Source organism: Entelurus aequoreus, linkage group LG01 (genome assembly GCF_033978785.1).
Source record: "Entelurus aequoreus isolate RoL-2023_Sb linkage group LG01, RoL_Eaeq_v1.1, whole genome shotgun sequence".
NCBI classification, from domain to species: Eukaryota; Metazoa; Chordata; class Actinopteri; order Syngnathiformes; family Syngnathidae; genus Entelurus; species Entelurus aequoreus.
Window position 1 is genome coordinate 70,463,375 of NC_084731.1, and position 16,862 is coordinate 70,480,236.

Genomic DNA, 16,862 nt, shown 5'->3' on the forward strand with positions numbered 1-16,862 from the left:
ATTGGTACCGTTGCGCCAAACTCGAATTTTACGATCGCCCGAACCAGGCTTTGTGCACTTTTGTCCAGGCCTCGGCCGATATTCCATCAGTCAATTTGTGTTTGTTCTCTTCAAGAACAAACACTCTTTGCATCGGTTTCAGCAACTGTGGAGCGTTTGTAAGATAGCGCAATGAAAAGAAGGGCGTGAATCCTCGTGTCATTCATTAAGGAACCGCTGGAAGTGAAACAATACAAAAATAATGCCATTCTAAGTTAATAATACTAACACAGACACTCGTAAACATGTTAGCATATTAGCTAATGCTATTGACGCTAGCTTGATTACATTGCGATAGCACGTACAAATATGCATGAAAACACTCCAACAGACATCACACATGGGGCGCTTTAGCACCACTTGTTTTAGTTGTATTGTAAAACTTACAAACGCTGATAGGAGTGATGAATGAAGAATTCATACCAGTAGATACGCTATGGACGGCTAAAAGACTGAATGCCACTTTTATTTTCGGTTGAAAGCACTAAATAGAAGGACACTGCAGTACCTGTAGTGAGTGAATTCGTCCAAAAGATGGTGCCATAGCAAACAACAATATAACAATAAAACACCTTCTCAGTGTATTTGTTTGTTTTTTGTAAACTATTTGCATTATGGCCGTCAAGTGCATAAAAAAAACAAATAGTAGCCACACTGTTTTATAAGCCGCAGGGTTCAAAGTGGAGTAAAAAAGTAGCGGCTTATAGTCCGGAATTTACGTTACTGACTACGGTGCGGACTGGACGCACGCACATTTCCGGGTCTCTTGCAGATCTCAAATTCACATCAGCAGGTACCAATAGGTAAGAAAAGTTTTGCATAATATTGCGAAACAAAACACCAGATAATGTCTCCGAATAGGTGCCCCTTTGGGGTCCCTATACACACACCATAGTAATACCCGAATGTCGAAGCACAGTGCGTCTGACTACGGTAGCCGTAATGCTCTGACAATCCAAGCGGTGCGGCTTCGTAGTTTACCAAAGTTGTACTAAAACATTTTGACAGATTTTTAAGCGTTGTGTGTAATGTTCAAAGTTTTGATGTTGTTTGCTTACGGGTACATGCTCGCGTCATTTATTGAACAGGTGCCAACATGCAGTGCACACCTATCTATTGTGTGACTGGTCACACTTATCATTACACCGCAAAACAAATAAAATTGCTTCGAGGTCGGCAAGCACAACCAGGATAAATACCTACCGTATTTTTCAGATTATAAATCGCAGTTTTTTTCAGTTTGGCCGGGGGTGCGACTTATACTCTGGAGCAATTTATGTGTGAAATTATAAACACATTACCGTAAAATATCAAATAATATTATTTAGAAGCGACACAGAGGAAGAAGATTTCATCGGATTTAGCGATTAGGAGTGACAGATTGTTTAGTAAACGTATAGCATGTTCTATATGTTATAGTTATTTGAATGACTCTTACCATAATATGTTACGTTAACATAACAGGCACGTTCTCAGTTGGTTATTTATGCCTCATATAACATACACTTATTCAGCCTGTTGTTCACTATTCTTTATTCATTTTAAATTGCCTTTCAAATGTCTATTGTTGGTGTTGGATTTTATCAAATAAATTTCCCCAAAAAATGCGACTTATACTGTAGTGTGACTTATATATGTTTTTTCCTTCTTTATTATGCATTTTTGGCCGTTGCGATTTATACTCCGGAGCGATTTATAATCCGAAAAATGCGCTACATTAGACGCACCGGACTATAAGGCGCACTGTCCAACACCATTATGAAAGTTTTGATGATTGCGGACATTCTGCGCCGATTCCCCAGTGCGCTGGAGTCTATGAGCAACTTAACGATACATGCATCCCTAATCTGATTTTTGGCACACAACATTCCCTACAGTACAGAGGCGTACTTATATCGCCCGCATGGAGTGAGGGACAGGAAGTGTTACTGCCATCATATTTCGTTGCCACATGTAGCGTAAATAACAAACTTTAAACCGCTACTTTTCCCCATGCTTTAAAGCCTGCGACTAATTTATGTGAAGTGAAGTGAATTATATTTATATAGCGCTTTTTCTCAAGTGACTCAAAGCGCTTTACATTGTGAAACCCAATACCTAAGTTACATTTAAACCAGTGTGGGTGGCACTGGGAGCAGGTGGGTAAAGTGTCTTGCCCAAGGACACAACGGCAGTGACTAGGATGGCAGAAGCGGGGATCGAACCTGCAACCCTCAAGTTGATGGCACGGCCGCTCTACCAACCGAGCTATACCGTCCCTCCGAATTTATGGAATTTCTTCGCTGACCGTCATATAGGAAATAGTTTTCATCAAACACGTGCAAAGACACTTAAATGGTGCGTTATTGTTTGTGCTATGGCGCCATCTTTTGGACAAGTGAATGTGAACTCATGCTGTTAAAGCTTTGAACCAAAAGCAGAAGTGCCATTCTGTCTTCTGCCGTCCATAGCGTTTCTACTCGGATGGATTCTTCCTTCATCACTCCAAGCAACTTTTGTAAGTTTTACAATACAACTAAAACAATTCTTACTTACTAAAGCGTCCCATGTGTGATGTCTGTAGGAGTGTTTTCATGCATATTTGTACGTGCTATCATAATGTAATCAAGCTAGCGTCATTGGCATTAACTATAATGCTAACAGATTTACAAGTGTCTGTGTTAGTATTATTAACTTAGAATTACATTCTTTTTGTATTGTTTCACTATCACAAATTATTCAATAAAATTCACCTAAACTGTCACCGTGGAGTTACTGAGTCTGTTTAGCTGATTGGAGAGCTACCTTGCGCAGCTAGTGGGTCCATGACCATGACTTCTGTTTTGTTTGATCGGCCGTTTTACTGCCATGTTACAGACACTGTTAGGAAACAATTAAGGAATGTAAATAAACATTTACAGAATATTTGTGTAAATAACTCATTTCACTATGTATACGTAAAATTGAGTGGGTGTGGCTCTATAGTCCAGAAAATACAGTACAATGTTTGGAAACATTTGTCTGCATTGAAGCCATTCTTTGGAGGAGCAGTGGGCAGCCATTTTTCCGCATTTATAACAAAAATGTCCACTGCATTGGTTCTGGGGAAGTTAGGCGCGGTTTATTCTTCTATTAATGAGACCAATTAAAAAGGCATTATTTCTCTCCTTCACAGTACGAATGTCATTAGGCGTTTCTCTTGAAAGCACCGTGAAGACTCTGGAAGATTGCGGCCAATATACACTCTATCCGTTCAGGATGTTTGTCTGAGCTACTGCTTTGGGAGCGTGGCAAACGTTAGCTGGCGGAGGGTCGGCCGTATAACGAACAGCAGCTGGCAGGCATGGCTGCCTGCAGCACTGCCAAGACATGAAGTCAGCCAGTGGGAGCTGCACAATACCCCCAGTGTGTTCAAATCCTCTCCCTCAAAGCCTGGAAAATAGTGTGGCAGTAAGGTAGTGCGGCACACCACCAGTCTGTGAATTTAATCACTCGTTTACCTCCAAAAGATGATTTGACCCTATGTGAGGTTTGTTACAATCTATCAAACTAATCATTCAGGTATGTTAAAGAAAAAAGTCCTCTTATATGTCTTAAAGGTCACACTTTTAAAAAATAATATTGAATAAGTTTCACTCTTCTAATTGAAAGTGTGTTGTCCAAAATCTAGTCTTAAAGGCCTACTGAAATGTTTTTTTTTAAATTTAAACGGGTATAGCAGATCCATTCTATGTGTCATACTTGATCATTTCGCGATATTGCCATATTTTTGCTGAAAGGATTTAGTATAGAACAACGACGATAAAGTTGGCAACTTTTGGTCTCTGATAAAAAAAAGCCTTGCCCCTACCGGAAGTAGCGTGACGTAGTCAGTTGTTCACCTCCTCATATTTTCCTATTGTTTTCAACGCAGCTAGAGCGATTCGGACCGAGAAAGCGACGACTACCCCATTAATTTGAGCGAGGATGAAAGATTCGTGGATGAGGAACGTTAGAGTGACGGACTAGAATGCAGTGAAAGACATATCTTTTTTTGCTCTGACCGTAACTTAGGTACAAGCTGGCTCATTGGATTCCACACTCTCTCCTTTTTCTATTGTGGATCACGGATTTGTATTTTAAACCACCTCGGATACTATATCCTCTTGAAAATGAGAGTCGAGAACGCGAAATGGACATTCACAGTAACTTTTATCTCCACGACAATACATCGGCGAAGCTCTTTAGCTACTGAGCTAACGTGATAGCATCTGGCTCAAATGCAGATAGAAACAAAATAAATAAATCCCTGACTGGAAAGACAGACAGAAGATCAACAATACTATTAAACCATGGACATGTAACTACACGGTTAATAATTCTCAGCCTGGCAAAGCTTAACAATGCTGTTGCTAACGACGCTGAAGCTAACTTAGCAACTTAGCAACCGGACCTCACAGAGCTATGATAAAAACATTAGCGCTCCACCTACGCCAGCCAGCCCTCATCTGCTCATCAACACCCGTGCTCACCTGCGTTCCAGCGATCGACGGCGCGACGAAGGACTTCACCCGATCACAGATGCGGTTGGCGGCTAGCATCGGTTGGCGGCTACCATCGGCTAGCGCGTCTGCTATCCAAGTAAGTCCTCCTGGTTGTGTTGCTACAGCCAGCCGCTAATACACCGATCCCACCTACAACTTTCTTCTTTGCAATCTCCATTGTTCATTAAACAAATTGCAAAAGATTCACCAACACAGATGTCCAGAATACTGTGGAATTATGAAATGAAAACAGAGCTTTTTGTATTGGCCTCAGTGGGGGAGCCATACCTCTGTTCTACTGGCTACGTCACGCGCATACGTCATCATCCAAAGGAGTTTTCAACCGGAAGTTTAGCGGGAAATTTAAAATTGCACTTTATAAGTTAACCCGGCCGTATTGGCATGTGTTGCAATGTTAAGATTTCATCATTGAGATATTAACTATCAGACTGCGTGGTCGGTAGTAGTGGGTTTCAGTAGGCCTTTAATGTTGGAATTATAATAGTGTTCAGTAAGTCCATTTAAGTCTATTGGGTTGCGCATTTTAACTACTTTTTATATACAACGTAATAGATGTCATATATCACATGCAAAAATGTAATAGATGTCATATATCACATACAACAATGTAATAGATGTCATAATCACATACAAAAATGTAATAGATGTCATATATCACATACAGCAATGTAATAGATGTAATATATCACATACAAAAATGTAATAGACGTCATATATCACATACAACAATGTAATAGATGTCATGTATCACATACAACAATGTAATAGATGTCATATGTCACATACAACAATGTAATAGATGTCATATATCACATACAACAATGTAATAGATCTCATGTATCACATACAACAATGTAATAGATTTCATATATCACATACAACAATGTAATAGATGTCATATATCACATTCAACAATGTAATAGATGTCAGATATCACAAACAACAATGTAATAGATGTCATATATCACATACAACAATATAATAGATGTCATATATCACATACAACAATGTAATGTCATATATCAGCATACAACAATGTAATAGATGTCATATATCACATACAACAATGTAATAGATGTCATATATCACATACAACAATGTAATATGTCATATATCATCATACAACAATGTAATAGATGTCATATATCACATACAACAATGTAATAGATGTCATATAGCACATACAACAATATAATAGATGTCATATATAACATACAACAATGTAATGTCATATATCAGCACACAACAATGTAATAGATGTCATATACCACATACAACAATGTAATAGATGTAATATATCACATAGAACAATGTAATATCTGTCATATATCATCATACAACAATGTAATAGATGTCATATATCACATAGAACAATGCAATACATGTCATATATCACATACAACAATATAATAGATGTCATACATCACATACAACAATGTAATGTCATATATCAGCATAAAACAATATAATAGATGTCATATATCACATACAACAATGTAATAGATGTAATATATCACATACAACAATGTAATATATGTCATATATTATCATACAACAATGTAATAGATGTCATATATTACATACAACAATGTAATAGATGTCATATATCACATACAACAATGTAATATGTGTCATATATCATATACAACAATATAATAGATGTCATATATCACATACAACAATGTAATAGATGTCATATATCACATACAACAATGTAATAGATGTCATATATCACATACAACAATATAATAGATGTCATATATCACATACAACAATGTAATGTCATATATTAGCATACAACAATGTAATAGATGTCATATATCACATAAAACAATGTAATAGATGTAACATATCACTTACAACAATGTAATAGATGTCATATATAATCATACAACAATGTAATAGATGTTATATATCAGCATACAACAATGTAATAGATGTCATATATCAGCATACAACAATGTAATATATGTCATATATCAGCATACAACAATGTAATATATGTCATATATCACATACAACTAGGGCTGGGCGATATATCGATATACTCGATATATCGCGGGTTTGTCTCTGTGCGATATAGAAAATTACTATATCGTGATATTCGAAAATACGTTCTCACGCAGTTGCTTTTAGCTGGGGGCATTACACTACAGGCGTTTCTCACTCTTTGTTGTCTCTCCTTCTCACAGAGACGTAAAACAAGCGCACCTTCTTACATACGTCACATACGTATACGCCCTCTCGGAGCAGAGAGGTAGCGGCATGGGTAACGGTAGCTGTGATACTAGCGGTGCAGTGCGAGTGGTAATACGAGAGAAAGAAGGTGCAAATCTGGTAACAAATGAAGGAAGAATTAATTCCCAAGAAAAACAGCACGGGGTCCATCGTCTGGCGGTGGTTTGGCTTCAAACGAGAAGATGTTGAACAGACAACCGTAATATGTCAAGTGTGGGGCAAAAGCGTTGCTACAAAAAGTAGCAATACTGCTCATTTGTAGTATCATTTGAAAAGTCACCCGCTAGAGAATGAAGAGTGTTTGAAAATCTGCATGTTAACATCTGCGTTCGGTGCCACACCAACAAAATGCCGAGGCAACCATTTCCACATCAACACCGTATGAAAAAAATAGTCAACAACAGAAGGAGATAACATCCGCAGTAACCTACCACAAAGCGAAGTACTTTCACTATTTGATTTCCTATTATGCAGCTCATTTTTATTTGACAGTTATTGAAATATCTTGTGTGACATCATGCACAAAAGTGCACTTTATTTGTTTTAAACTATTGTAGTGGTGTTCTGTACAAAAAGTGCACTTTAATTTAGTGTTGCTATGATATGTCATCTTAGTGACATCATGCACAAAAGTGCACTAATAGCTTGTTTTAAAATGTATCTGACAATCTTGCACTTTCTGTTTAATAAATACACTTTTGGTCAATTGACTTAGTTGTGATTTCCCTCTCTGCATGAAAGTTTAAAATGAGCATATATTAATGCAGTATGAACAAGAATGTTTTAATGTAGACACATAGAATCATCATACTGGTGTGATTATATGCATCAAGTGTTCATTCAAAGCTAAGGCAAAATATCGAGATATATATCGTGTATCGTGACATGACCTAAAATATTGAGATATTAAATAAAGGCTATATCGCCCAGCCCTACATACAACAATGTAATAGATGTCATATATCATCATACAACAATGTAATAGATGTCATATATCACATACAACAATGTAATAGATGTCATATACAGTATCACATACAACAATGTAATATGTCATATATCATCATACAACAATGTAATAGATGTCATATATCACATACAACAATGTAATAGATGTCATATAGCACATACAACAATATAATAGATGTCATATATAACATACAACAATGTAATGTCATATATCAGCACACAACAATGTAATAGATGTCATATATCACATACAACAATGTAATAGATGTAATATATCACATAGAACAATGTAATATCTGTCATATATCATCATACAACAATGTAATAGATGTCATATATCACATAGAACAATGTAATACATGTCATATATCACATACAACAATATAATACATGTCATACATCACATACAACAATGTAATGTCATATATCAGCATACAACAATATAATAGATGTCATATATCACATACAACAATGTAATAGATGTAATATATCACATACAACAATGTAATATATGTCATATATTATCATACAACAATGTAATAGATGTCATATATTACATACAACAATGTAATAGATGTCATATATCACATACAACAATGTAATATGTGTCATATATCATATACAACAATATAATAGATGTCGTATATCACATACAACAATGTAATAGATGTCATATATCACATACAACAATGTAATAGATGTCATATATCACATACAACAATATAATAGATGTCATATATCACATACAACAATGTAATGTCATATATTAGCATACAACAATGTAATAGATGTCATATATCACATAAAACAATGTAATAGATGTAATATATCACTTACAACAATGTAATAGATGTCATATATAATCATACAACAATGTAATAGATGTTATATATCAGCATACAACAATGTAATAGATGTCATATATCAGCATACAACAATGTAATATATGTCATATATCAGCATACAACAATGTAATATATGTCATATATCACATACAACTAGGGCTGGGCGATATATCGATACACTCGATATATCGCGGGTTTGTCTCTGTGCGATATAGAAAATTACTATATCGTGATATTCGAGTATACGTTCTCACGCAGTTGCTTTTAGCTGGGGCCATTACACTACAGGCGTTTCTCACTGTTGTCTCTCCTTCTCACAGAGACGTAAAACAAGCGCACCTTCTTACATACGTCACATACGTATACGCCCTCTCGGAGCAGAGAGGTAGCGGCATGGGTAACGGTAGCTGTGATACTAGCGGTGCAGTGCGAGTGGTAATACGAGAGAAAGAAGGTGCAAATCTGGTAACAAATGAAGGAATAATTAATTCCCAAGAAAAACAGCACGGGGTGTATCGTCTGGCGGTGGTTTGGCTTCAAACGAGAAGATGTTGAACAGACAACCGTAATATGTCAAGTGTGGGGCAAAAGCGTTGCTACAAAAAGTAGCAATACTGCTCATTTGTAGTATCATTTGAAAAGTCACCCGCTAGAGAATGAAGAGTGTTTGAAAATCTGCATGTTAACATCTGCGTTCGGTGCCACACCAACAAAATGCCGAGGCAACCATTTCCACATCAACACCGTATGAAAAAAATAGTCAACAACAGAAGGAGATAACATCCGCAGTAACCTACCACAAAGCGAAGTACTTTCACTATTTGATTTCCTATTATGCAGCTCATTTTTATTTGACAGTTATTGAAATATCTTGTGTGACATCATGCACAAAAGTGCACTTTATTTGTTTTAAACTATTGTAGTGGTGTTCTGTACAAAAAGTGCACCTTAATTTAGTGTTGCTATGATATGTCATCTTAGTGACATCATGCACAAAAGTGCACTAATAGCTTGTTTTAAAATGTATCTGACAATCTTGCACTTTCTGTTTAATAAATACACTTTTGGTCAATTGACTTAGTTGTGATTTCCCTCTCTGCATGAAAGTTTAAAATGAGCATATATTAATGCAGTATGAACAAGAATGTTTTAATGTAGACACATAGAATCATCATACTGGTGTGATTATATGCATCAAGTGTTCATTCAAAGCTAAGGCAAAATATCGAGATATATATCGTGTATCGTGACATGACCTAAAATATTGAGATATTAAATAAAGGCTATATCGCCCAGCCCTACATACAACAATGTAATAGATGTCATATATCATCATACAACAATGTAATATATGTCATATATCACATACAACAATGTAATAGATGTCATATGTCACATACAACAATGTAATAGATGTCATATACAGTATCACATACAACAATGTAATATAATATATCATACAACAATGTAATAGATGCCATATATCACATAAAACAATGTAATAGATGTCATTTATCACATACAACAATGTAATAGATGTCATATATCACATACACTAATGTAATGGATGTCATATATCATACAACAATGTAATAGATGTCATATATCACATACAACAATGTAATGTCATATATCATACAACAATGTAATAGATGTCATATATCACATACAACAATGTAAGAGATGTCATATATCACATACAACAATGTAATAGATGTCATATATCACATACAACAATGTAATGTCATGTATCATACAACAATGTAATAGATATCATATATCATACAACAATGTAATAGATGTCATATCATCATACAACAGCGTACAAATAGAAACTGCTCACAGTGCACACAAAAGCTGCTGAGTATAACACCAAGCTTTGTATTTAAACAAGTAGTAAAGCCACGCATTTGTTAGCATTATTGTTGTCATCTGTACTCAAGTTTGTGTCATGTATTATTTATATATTTGTGTTTACACCAAAACATTAAAAAATGTGTTATTGTTATGAACGTCAGTCTTTGAATCTGCCACAATAATATAACAACTACATTAAAATACCTCAAGTTGAACGCTTTAGATGAAAAAAAAGATGAATTAATTACAGATGGTAATAAATGTTTTAATCTCTTGCCTGCACTATTTGAAGTTGTGTATTAAAGCATGTTAGTGAAGTGGTGGTCACACTCATTAGATGGAGGTGTGTCATGAAAAGACACAAGTGGTGCAAATAAGAGATTGATTTTTCTCACACTTGGTGACCATAAAGTGGCTCCTCTGTCGTCCCTAAAAAGTCACTATTAATATTTGTTTCATGGTAGTTGTCTTGTATTTGGATCAATATTCTTTAAAGGTACTTCATGAACTCTTACACAGGGCAACAGCCATTTTGGTTCACTTGATTTAATTGTATTTGTTTTCCCCATCCGAGAAGCAGAAGAAAGCAGGCTAACAGAGAAAGCAGGCAGAGGTGTGAACAGAAGTTACAATTGGAAAAGACTTTGCACCTCTCTACCACCTGAGAAGTGCTAAAACCTTTATTTTGGTACTCTCTAGGACTTTTGCCAATGGAAACTTGTAGTCAACTGAAGTGTGCAGCCCAGGAAGAAAGGCTTGTGTAAGATCAAACAGCACAAGTTCAGGGGAGTAAGAACAAAGTAGGACAAAATAAAAAGATCCCTTCTCATATCCACTGGCAATCTTTAAGCAGCGAGACCGACCTTTGGTTTAATAAAAAGCATATTGTTCCATGGAGCTGAGATAGCATACAGCCTAGCTGCTATTAGAGGCTGCCAGGGGAGATAAGTATATGTCGCTTGGACTAATCTGCTGTTTTCATTCCACTGCAGGAAGAGCAGGAGAACTCCCCAGCACAGGGGTGTCTCTACTTTTTTCCACTGAGGGCCGCACACTGAAAAATAAACACCTGCGGGGGCCATTTTGGTAGTTTTCATTTCCTAAGCCAATACATAGATTTGTTTGAACTTTTAGGGATCCCCTCCAGTTTGGTCCTGGAAACCCAGAAAGGTTTCAGTCATAATATGTTAAAAATAAGTCACACACATACTCTTATTTTTTTGTGATAGAGTGATTGGAGCACATACTTGTTGGTCACAAAAACATTCATGAAGTTTGGTTCTTTTATGAATTTATTATGGGCCTACTGAAAATGTGAGCAAATCTGCTGGGTCAAAAGTATACATACAGCAATGTTAATATTTGCTTACATGTCCCTTGGCAGGTTTCACTGCAATAAGGCACTTTTGGTAGCCATCCACAAGCTTCTGCTTGAATTTTTGACCACTCCTCTTGACAAAATTGGTGAAGTTCAGCTAAATGTGTTGGTTTTCTGACATGGACTTGTTTCTTCAGCATTGTCCACACGTTTAAGTCAGGACTTTGGGAAGGCAATTCTAAAACCTTCATTCTAGCCTGATTTAGCCATTCCTTGACCACTTTTGACGTGTGTTTGGGGTCATTGTACTGTTGGAACACCTAACTGCGCCCAAGACCCAACCTCCGGGCTGATGATTTTAGCTTGTCCTGAAGAATTTGGAGGTAATCCTCCTTTTTCAGTGTCCCATTTACTCTCTGTAAAGCACCAGTTCCATTGGCAGCAAAACAGGCCCAGAGCATAATACTACCACCACCATGCTTGACGGTAGGAATGGTGTTCCTGGGATTAAAGGCCTCACCTTTGCTCATCCAAACATATTGCTGGGTATTGTGGCCAAACAGCTAAATTTTTGTTTCATCTGACCACAGAACTTTCCTCCAGAAGGTCTTATCTTTGTCCATGTGATGTCAGATGAAACAAAAATTGAGCTGTTTGGCCACAATACCCAGCAATATGTTTGGAGGAGGAAAGGTGAGGCCTTTAATCCCAGGAACACCATCCCTACCGTCAAGCATGGTGGTGGTAGTATTATGCTCTGGGCCTGTTTTGCTGCCAATGGAACTGGTGCTTCACAGAGAGTTAATGGAAAAAAAACTATTTTTTTATGGCAAAAACACAAAATACGCAATAGTTCCCCCAAAAAATTTTCAAAGTGTAATATTTGATGTGAAGTAATTGGACCCTTGAATATGCCAATAATTCATAACAACACCGATTTTGATGCATTTTTTTTTAATGACAGTGTAAAAAAAAAAATCCCACTAAAATAATTAGGGATCCAAAAGGCTCCCGCTCACTAAAGTGTTAAAAATTAGTCATACTTTTTTTTTTTTTTTTTTTTTTACTTTTAACACGTAAATCTCTAGATCAATTTCAGATCAATCTGTAGATTATAAATAGGGATGATATTCGTTAAGAAATTATCGAGTTCGAGCCCATTATCGAATCCTCTTATCGAACCGATTCCTTATCGAATCTCTTATGGAATCCAGATAGTTTGTTGTGTGTGCACTGAGTTCCAAAAGCCATAGATGTTATATGACTGGGCCGGCACGCTGTTTATATGGAGGAAAAGCGGACGTGACTGAGGACAGCATGCGGCCGTTATAGGGTGAAGGTTTCAGGTGAGAGAGGATGCTAAAGGCACGCCCCTCAGCTTTGCTCCTGCTGCCTTTCTAAAACAGCGTCCATGCAGGATCGAGTATGTTTTAAGATAGCGTATGTTTTAGACTAGCGTATGTTTTAAACTAGCGTATGTTTTAAACTAGCGTATGTTTTAAACTAGCGTATGTTTTAAACTAGCGTATGTTTAACCATGCCTGCGCCCAAAATTACGCTGCGCATTATTTATGCGTTAAATACAGAAATAGCACCCGTAACTGACACGGCGCCTTTTAATACGGTACGCCCTATGGTCGCGAAAATACGGTATAGTGGCTTTGATAACGGGAACCGGTTCTGAAAATGGGATACGAATCTATGGAATCGGTTCTTTTCTTATTGAAAAATCGGGAGAACCGGTTTCGAACATCATCCATAAATATAAGTATTTTTATGTTTAGTTTTTTTGTCAAAGAAAACATTTTGTATATAACAAACACACAAACTATACAACTTTGTCCTCAAAAAATAATTCCAAGTGAAATAATTGATGTGAAATAATTGGACCCTTGAAATATTTTTGGCTTTATTTTTTTCCCCCCATGTTTTTTTGTTGTTTTTTATGCCCCATCTTTTTTTCTTTTTTTTTTTAAAGAAAACACAAAATACGCAATAGTTCCCCCAAAAAATGTTCAAAGTGTAATATTTGATGTGAAGTAATTGAACCCTTGAATGTGTCAATAATTCATAACAACACTGATTGTGATGCAATAATTGTTTTTTTTTAAATGACAGTTTAAAAAAAATCCCACTAAAATGATTGAGGATCCAAAAGGGTCCCGCTCACTAAAGTGTTAAAAATTTGTCATACTTTTTATTTTGTTTACTTTTAACACGTAAATCTCTAGATCAACTTCAGATCAATCTGTAGATTATAACTTTTTTTTTTTTTTATGATTTTTTTTTTGTCAAAGAAAACATTTTGTATATGACAAACACAGAAACTATACAACATTGTCCACAAAAAATATCATAAGATTGATTTTGATTCATTATTATTTTTTGAGCAATGCCAGTTTAAAAAAAATCCCACTAAAGTTCTTGAGGATCACAAAGGGTCCCACTCATAAAAGTGTTGGAAATAAGTCATACATTTGTTTTTCAACACATATATCTCTAGAACAACTTCAGATCAAACTGTTGATTATAAGTTTTTATTTTTTTCCCCCATGGTTTTTTTTGTTTTTTATACCCCACTCTTTTTATTTTATTTTTTATTTTTTTTAAAGAAAACTAGTTTTTTATGGCAAACACACAAAATACGCAATATTATATTATATAATTTCTAGGTGGAATATTTGATGTGAAGTAATTGGACCCTTGAATATGTCAATAATTCATAACAACACCGATTTTGATGCATTTTTAAAAAAAATTTATGACAGTGTAAAAAAAAAAAATTCCACTAAAATGATTAGGGATCCAAAAGGGTCACTAAAGTGTTAAAAATTAGTCATACTTTTTTTTATTTTATTTTTTTACCTTTAACACGTAAATCTCTAGATCAACTTCAGATCAATCTGTAGATTCTAAGTTTTTTTTTTTTTTTTAAATGGTTTTTTTTGTCAAAGAAAACATTTTGTATATGACAAACACACAAACTATACAACATTGTCCTCAAAAAATAATTCCAAGTGAAATATTTGATGTGATGTAATTGGACCCTTGAAATATGTCAATAATTCATAAGATTGATTTTTGATTCATTATTATTTTTTGAGCAATGCCAGTTTAAAAAAAATCCCACTAAAATTCTTGGGGATCCAAAAGGGTCCCACTCATAAAAGTGTTGAATATAATTCATACATTATTCATCATTATTATTTTTTTTAGCAATGACAACTTTAAAGAAAAAAAACAGCCTGCATGGCAGCTTTGTGTTAATAGTGACTCTAATAATATATAATAATAATAATAATAATAATAATAATAATAATTTAATAATAATACATCGCAGCTTTTTCTCATTCCATTTTGTTATGATTTTATTTTCCCCCCGCAGTATCTTTGACATTTTAAAACAAATGAGCTGCTCTGAAAGAGTGACTATTGCACAATGTCAGCACTTTATCCCTATGCCTAAAGAGAGAAAAATGTCAGGAGGAAGACGTTAACACAAGTTATGTAATTGCAACATTTGGATGGACAAAGAATCTGCTGCCTGTGGTTTCTAGTCAGAGTAATTGAAGCCGTGAGTGCCGTGCTGACAGCCACGTAGACTCCCGTGGTCAGTGTTTAATACTGAACGCAAAGACCCCTTTGGGCTTCTTGAAAGCATTCCGTCAGCCAGCGCTGCACGCACGGCTAATGCAATCAGCTCCGCAGGGGGTCCGAGGTGACGGACCGGGTCCGATGAGTCGGACGGTCATTTGAAGGAGCTTTCCGAGGGGAAAGCCACGGTAAAGGTGCAAGACCTTCCCGGGTTTGCAGGGAAGGACTGAGTCCAGGGCAGAGGAAAGAGGAGAAAGGTTGGAGTCACATGTGACTCACAGTGAGGAACGCAGGATGACAACATGAACAGCCTTTTTCCGTAAAGGAAGACTGACTTGTGCCAGTGACCTGAGAGTCACAGGATTCATGAGACCATCACCATAAAACCAGTCCTAGATGCACCCGGTTAGACTTAGACTTCCTTTTTATTGTCATTCAAATTCGAAATTTCGTTGCATTAGCTCATGGTAGTGCAGGATGAAAGAGCAATAAGGTGCAGATATAAATACATAGATTACTGTACAGATAAATATATTGCACTTTTGCATATGCATCCAGGTTTATGGATGTATGTTATATTGTCTTTATATTCCAGCCACTTAATCCATTTTTGGGGGGAATTGAGGGGATTATTATGATGCGTTCAAGAGTCTTACAGCCTGAGGGAAGAAGCTGTTACAGAACCTGGAGGTTCTGCTACAGAACCTCTTTCTAGAGTCCAGCAGTGAAAACAGTCCTTGGTGGGGGGTGGGAGGAGTCTCTGCAGATATTATGAGCCCTGGTCAGGCAGCGGCTTTTTGCGATTACTTCTCATGCTTTAAAAACATCCGCTCTTACTTCTAGCTCGGGATGGACACAGCGTGGCTTTTCCAAAGTGAGCATGCGGGACAGTGCTGAGGGCCAAAAGTGGATGATGTTCAGTGAATTCAAGAAAGAAATCATTCAAAAGCACGAGAGCACGCCTCGCTGGGTAACTTGGATGAAGCGGTCGGAGCGCAGAACGTCTCGTCAGCAGAATGAGTCGACAAGGACGTTAAAATAATACCTAAACGGCGAACATTTATCCGCGAAAATATGGAGAAGCTGCGGATGGTGTGTTTGACGCAGATACAGAAGTCCATATGATTGTCACCTTAATTCATAAAACTGCTGTACCAAATTCTATTGTCTTGTTTTTAGACACCTATCATGTAAAAGTTGTTCTATGAATATGAATTTCCTTTTATTTCAATATTTTGAGTTTGGCACACAAGTTGCGGTACTACTTCATGTACATTATTACTTCAAAACAACAGCTAACATGAAATAAAACATTTGAAAAAGCTAACAGAAAATAAGGTGCATGTCGGGGTGTGAACCTTTGGGCACCTTAACCATTCCATTACCATCCAACTCAGTATCGATTCTCACACGGTTTTATTTGGCGTAATAATTATCATGAAACTTTTTCAAAACAGGTTACAAATTAGAAAATCTCAT

The 16,862-nt window shown here is 36.3% G+C and overlaps 1 protein-coding gene across 2 annotated transcripts in view; it reads right to left on the reverse strand.

The window, feature by feature from the left end:
• Positions 1-16,862, reverse strand: part of mtor (mechanistic target of rapamycin kinase) — a 361,262-nt gene that overhangs the window by 185,016 nt on the left and 159,384 nt on the right. The window lies entirely within an intron of this gene.